Here is a 7,411-nt window from a genome sequence, read left to right on the forward strand (position 1 = left end):
CCTTGTAGAGTGGCCTGTGTTAAAAGAAAAAGTGTGTGCCAGAGTGATGGCTCCAGATCTGCCTTGTCCCTGTACTGTTGGACCCACATCTCTCTGAGTGATCTCAACTCTGCTTCCTCTCCCCGCAGCCTGTCCTATTCCCCACTGGAGCACAGCCCTGTGTGTGTTTGCCATCAGATAAGCCCAGCAGAGCCTTATCGTCAGCTGTCTAGAGTGCAGCAGCGAGAGGGATGTCCGTGTGTACCACAGGAGGTTGGTGGCACCTTTTTAATTGGGGAGGACTGGCTCATTGGTACTGGCTGGAGCGGAATAGGTGGAATGGTATCAAACACGTGTGTTTTGGATGCCATTCGCTTCATTCCAGACATGAGCCCATCCTCCCCTCAGCAGCCTCCACTGGTGTGTACGGGTTGTGTGCGAGCCAAGCTGCAGGTCTTCTATGTGGCTGTTTTCTCCTGTTTGTGTGTTCCTGCCTCTCTCACCGACTGCTCTTCTCCCCTCTCCCAGCCTCTCTTCATTGCAGGTCTGGTGTGTGTAATTGATAGCACCATATTGCTGTGGTGTAGCTGGTTTAATGGGGCTTGACACAGCAAAGGAAAGCTGCATGCAGCCTGGGACAGGACTTAACCCTTTAACCTACCACTCTATATACACACACACACACACGCATGCACACGCATGCAGTATACAAATTCACTCTTTCATTCTCCTTTATTTTTTGTCTTTCTCTCACCACGCACACACGATGGTAGTAACATCAATATGTTTTCTTATACTGTTATCAGTAGACAGAAAAATAGCATATTAGGAGTGTGTGTGATTGAGACACCGAGGCCCCTCGCTCGCTCTCTCTGACTCGAAGCGAACACCGATAGTTCTTCCAGGCAGCGGTAGCTATTGTCCACTGTTTTGCTTGACTGAGTCTAAGTGTGTCTGACGGAGGTAAATGACTAGGAGTGTTTCCCAACCCTCTGTGGGGGTCTGAGCTGTAGTTCCTGCTCCAACCAGAAGGGGCCAGTGTGGTTCCAAGGTCCCAGAACACAACAAAACCCAGTGTGTAGTTAGCTTGGCTTTCCTCAGGCATCCACCCTGGCATTCAATATGTGTTTATTTTATGTGTGGATACTGTATGAGACTATCAATAGATAGGGAGTGTTATCCCACCCTTCCGCACACACACGCACGCGCGCACACACGTGCACGCACCATTAATCAGTTGAGGCAATAAAATGACGCTATTGTGTAAGGCAAAGCAGACTTGATTATTAAAGAATGAACAAGTCAACTATATGATCATAAATGTCTGCTGTGCCCAGGTGACAAGAGACCAAGGAGAGGCCCTAATTTAAGATCCGATCTCACACCGTTCCTGTTTTACCTATCACCTATTTTATTTCCCCTGTCTCTCTGTCTGTCTCTCTGTCTGTCTCTCTCTCTGTCTCTCTCTCTGTCTCTCTGTGTGTGTGGGGGGGGATGGTTGTTGGAAAGATTCTTTGCCTTTTCATTCTCTCCCTTTCTCTGCTATTCTTCCCTCCTTCACTGTGCTGTTCATTCTTTGTCCACATCTTCTCTGTAGATTTATTGCCCATCTCTCTCTCTTGCTGTCTGCTCTCCCTCCCTCCTCCCTCTCTCTATCGCCCTCCTTGCCAGGCACGCAGTAGATTGGCTGTTTGCTGCACGCGCCCAGTGGAGCTCTTATCGGAGAGTGAGTGCTGATTGTTGCGTTGTCTGTCATTGTGACTGGCAGTTCAGGCTCGCACACTGAAATGGCTGATTTGGTCAATGTTTGTCTGCAGGACCTTATCTCCAAACCTTATATTAACTGTCTTGACAGTGTATGCAGGCAGTCTCTCTCCATCTCTTTACCCCCCCCCCCTCTTCTCCTCCCCCTCTATCTTCATTTTCACTCTCTTTTTTGCTCTCTCTCTCTCCTCCCCTCTCTGGCCCCACTCTCATCCAAACCCACCACCCATCCCTCATCCTCCTCTCTCTGTCGTTTGTCTCGACCTTCGGAACCTGCTCGAGACTAACACACACACACAGTGTTATTGCCACAGTTGTTTCTCTCTCTCTCTCTCTAGAACTTCTTGTTTTATCTAAACCGTGAGGCATACATTATCTTGGAATAATGCTCTATAGAGAAACTCTTAGGTATTTAGACTTATTGATAACTATCAGTGATTGATTTTTGACTTCACTCACAGCAATATGGTTAATATGATAGGGAAGAATAAACAAATGCTAATCTGACAATCTTGTTGCTAATGTGTTCTGTTCACTGCTAGGGAGTGACCAGTATAGCCAATGTATAAGCAAGAGGGTTTGGGGAACAATGTTTTTGCGTTGAGTAACTTCACCTTAGATTTGTGTTAGCACTACCAGAGCTAATGCCTAGGAATCAGTTCAGTGGGCTACGGTACAATTGAGTCTCGAATGACCCTTGTGTGGTTTTGGGGTTACACACCTCTACCTATACTCAAACTCTGTCTCCTCATCAGTGACATTGGAGCTCATTTGCAGCTTTCGATCGGAGAGCATCGATAAACGTGGACTGGCGGGGTAAACACGCCGTCTTAAGCAGTATTTATTTATTCTCTTTATTAGCAGGAAGCTGTTGGTTCCATCTGCTGTCTGCAGCTGTGGTGTACACAGAGTTCACACTCACTGAGACCCCTGCCGTGTGGCGGTCTGTCAGGTTGCACACATACACACAAGCATGTGTTTTTCCATTAATGTGGCACCTAGCTGCCTGCCTCGTTTTGGATTTAGAATTTGCTTGAATGTCACGTAAAGAAGGTGTCTGTTTGTCACCTTCTGACTTTATCCACCTTATATACTGTTTTCCGTGGATTACTGTTTGTGGAAGGTAGGAGAGCGAGTAGAATTTGACTTTCCAATTAAAATACATTTCAAAGGGTAGGAGTGCATACGAGTGTGCATGTTCAATTACCTGAGTGATATTTTTATAAATTCGCCTTTTGTGGGATTTAATTACATTGTGTGTGTAACAAACTTTCAGTTGTGGTGCAGTAGAGGGTAAACTTATGAGCTTGTGAAGCCTTTAAATTCCTTTTGTTTCATAGTTCATTTCAATAATCCACTTCTTTATGGAGAACAAATTAACCAGCACTAAAGGAAAATACTGATTTTTTTTTTTTTTTTTTTTAAGACAACGTGTACTATTTAGATACGAATGCTGTGTGTGCGTAGATGATGCAAGACAGCGGTCTGTCAGGATCGTATCCTCTTGAGAAATGCAGTGTATGTCCCTGTCCTGAGCTCCTGTGTCTGTGTGTTACAGTACATACAGAGGGTTATGTTTTGTCAGCATGCTCAATGTGTGTTGGCTCTGTGCACAAACACGGGGAAGCTCTGCTCACCCATTGTCTGGACTCATGTCCCTACACACACACACACCACACACATACACTGCTTGCTGGAGATATGCCAACAGAGCTCCACATTGTGCCCACTCAATAGAACAGACACACACAGGCCTGCTTACCTGACGGTCTAACCACGCTGATCTACCAGAGAGATGCATGCAGAAACCCACCAGTTAGAATCGCTGCTTTGGAAATCAATATACAGTACATGGGTCATTTGATTATTTTATAAAAGGTACAGGGCCTTCGGAAAATATTCAGAAAGATATAGGCGTCCTTCGTAACTCAGTTGCCAGAGAGGAAGGAAACTGCTCAGAGATTTCACCATGAGGCCAATAGTGATTTTAAACCAGTCAGAGTTAAATGGCTGTGAAAGAAAGCTGAGGATAGATCAACAACATTGTAAGTTACTACACGATACTAACTTAAATGAAGGAAGCCTGTACAGAATGCAAATATTCCAGAACATGCCTCCTGTTTGCAATAAGGCACTAAAGTAATACTGCAAAAAATGTGGCAAAGAAATTAACTCTGTGAAAATCCAACTCAACATCACTGAGTACCACTCTTAATAAAATGTTCAAGTTTGGTGGTGGCTGCAATATGGGTATGCTTGTCATCAGCAAGGTGGGCAAATATTGTACAATCCAGGTTTGCAAGTTCTGAAATACTCACAGCTTTCATTGCTGCCAAAGGTGGTTCTAACATGTGTTGACTCAGGGGATTGAATACTACAATTTGAATCTCACTTTGTAACACAGAATGTGGGAAAAATCAAGGTGGGCGATTACTTCTTGAAGACACTGTGGGTAAGAACAAGACAGTGTTTTTAGCTTTTCACCTAACAATTAAATACTTTAAGACAAACCAGTAGATCAGGTTTCCTCACAAACAAAGAAAAATCAACTGTTCGAGATCCTGGTAGAGATCCGGGTAGAGGTCCAACCCTCGGGGCCCCCTACAGTATCAGGCCTCCTCCCATGGTACATCACTCTGGGGCAAAATCCTAACTTCCAGTTTCGCTTAGTCATGTGTTTATCAGCAGGTGGTACTGTAGTATTTGAATACCTACGTCTGCGTCTGAAATGGCACACTATTCCCTATTATGGGCCATTCTACAGAAGTGCTGTAAATTGGGGTTTGGAATAAAATTCACATTTTGTATCCTGTTTTCCACCCCCCAATCTTTCAGCACACGTCTTCCTACGTATGTCATGATACATAAAGTGCTTTTGTTTCTAAGCAGTAAAACAGATGGGTATAACAAAATATCTGTAAATAAAGTGTCATTCTCTACTGTTGCCTCATATGAATTAAAAAAAAAATCTTAAATCCAAAATGCTGGATTATAGAGCCAAATTAACAAATGTTTCACTGTCCATATACAATGCATAGGGACTTTAGTGCACTACTTTGGTTCAGATCCTATGGGGTTCTGGACAAAGGTAGTGTACTTTATACTGCAGGGGTGCCATTTCAGATGCAGCCCCAGGCCTCAAGCATCTGATACAGGTTCTACACTCTGTGTGGATACTGAACAGCCAACAGACTAAAATACTGCACATTCCTGCTGACTGACTTATTGTCACATCTAATTGTTATCGAAAACTGTGGACCCATTACTCTATCCGCGTTTCCATTTGGTAGGCTTATTCCATGCCAAGGGGGATCTGGGAGGAGGTTGATAGGTAAACAGCCTGACGGGATGGGATCTCTACCAGGAACTGTTTCTGATTATTTTCTCCTGTGTTAGAGGAGAAGACTCACCTGATTGACTGTTTTATCTTTAATTCTTTTCTTGTATTTAGAAATGTTGAGCACAGCGACGGTCTGTGCCGTTTGAAGATGAGGGAGGACGATTGTTTTTTGTTGTTGTTGTGGTCATGGCCTTATTTCTATTACAGCATATGAGATGGCTGTCATTCATATTCTGTTCATCCAGCTCAATGTAACATCGATAGGTTTAGGCTACTACATGATACTAACATTTTCCCTATACCCATCATAACGCTGCTACAACCTAGCCTATGAATGGACGTTTACAAAGTAGGTGCACAAGGCAACTAACTGATCTCGGCTGTAGTCATTAGTCCAACAATTGCAAACGAGTTTCTATAGGACAAACTCGGGTAAGTTTTTCACTGTTCCGTTTGCCTCCTTTTTAAGACACGTTTTTCAACAGAATCAGCAGAATGAACACACCCATGATCACACGCAAACACAGTTCACTTTCATAGGAGCCACATATAAGCATTGTGATCACTTTGTGAAACGGCTAGCTTCGTTAGCGGTGCACGCTAAATAGCGTTCCAATCGGTGACGTCACTTGCTCTGAGACCTTGAAGTAGTTCCCCTTACTCTGCAAGAGCCGCAGCTTTTGTCGAGCGATGGGTAACAATGCTTCGAGGGTGACTGTTGTTGATGTGTGCAGAGGGTCCCTGGTTCGCGCCCGGGTATGGGCGAGGGGACGGTTTAAAGTTATACTGTTACATTTGCTCATTAATTCCTTCTAGCATCTATGCGCTCTCCTCTCACCGTTTCCTTTCGCTTGTGGACTTCAGTGCACAACACATCAGCTGTCTGACCAGGTGAGAACCTTTCCAAGCCAAACCTTCGTATCATAACCCATAACCGCTACACACAGCCTACATCGTTGTCACCATGTTAGCTGATGTCATGGTTAACATAGCTACTAGAACTAATGCGTTACTAAACCCTCTACAATCATACAGTACAGTGTACAGCAAGCAGTTTAGCAGTTACACCGGCGAGATCTGATGGCAATAAATGAATAAAACCAAAGCTTACCTTGACTTCGAAAAGTTCCAGTGCTGGATAGCCATAGGCAGCTAGCTAACATGGCATCCCTGTGTTTGAGTAGGCTAAACTAGCTGCATTCACTAGCTAAGTGAAAGTTAGATCTCTCTCTCGCTTTTCCTTAATTTCTTAAACTGTTCAACTATTGTCTATCTTTGAGTCTACTCACCACATTTTTATGCACTGCACTGCAGTGCTAGCTAACTGTAGCTTATGCTTTCAGTACCAGATTTATTTACTTGAATGGGTGGTCAACATGTCAGTTTATAATGCAAGAGCATTATAGAGACTGGTCCTCCGGAAGTTGTTAGAATTACTGTGTAAGGGGTGATAACCATGAGCCTCCTAGGTTTTGTATTGAAGTCAATGTACCAAGAGGAGGACAGAAGTTAGCTGTCCTCTGGCTACAACATGGTGCTACCCTACAGAGTGCTGTTTATTTGATCTTTTTTAATGTTTCGCAATATTTTTATGAAATTCTCTGAGGATGGTCCTCCCCTTCGTCTGAGCAGTCTCCACTGGTTGAGCAAGTTGAACCAAAACCTGATCTTGTGATTTCTTTCACATTATTGACATTTTGCTCTTTTCATAAGATATTTTGGCCTACATTTGAAAAAATGTCATAACATTATAATTGACATGACTGTTAATCTTTGGTTGTCCTATGGTTTCATTTAGGGTTCATGTTAGAGAAAGATCCAGTGCAGCTGTTTTTATCTCAATATCAAATTATTTCTGGGTAACAAATAAGTACCTTACTGTGATTTGATTTCAATTAAAATTGTCAATAATAAACAAAAATAGCTTATTAGAAAAGAGCCATTTTTCAAGCAAGAAATTTGCTAGGACTGTCGGGGTGTTCCGGGAGGGGAAACCAGAAAACTAGCTGTTATTGGCAGAGAGGTTTTGGAACTATTAACTAACTGGTGATGTCACCAGGCAGGCCAAAACTCCATCCCGCTGAAATTTCAGGCGGTCTTTTCAAACAGCTCGTACATTAAAATGTCATTATCATAATTTTCACAGTCTTATTCCAACCTCATAGTATGGAAATATATAAAACACGGGCAAATCATATTTTTGATGGCACTGGGCCTTTATGGCAAGAATAACAAGTCATGTTATTTAGTTTGGGTCAGATATGTGGTCCTAAAGGGCCGGTTCAGAGTTGACATTAGCGTGCACAACTCTTGACTTTCATGTTAATC

This window comes from Oncorhynchus masou, chromosome 28 (genome assembly GCF_036934945.1).
Source record: "Oncorhynchus masou masou isolate Uvic2021 chromosome 28, UVic_Omas_1.1, whole genome shotgun sequence".
In the NCBI taxonomy this organism is placed as follows: Eukaryota; Metazoa; Chordata; class Actinopteri; order Salmoniformes; family Salmonidae; genus Oncorhynchus; species Oncorhynchus masou.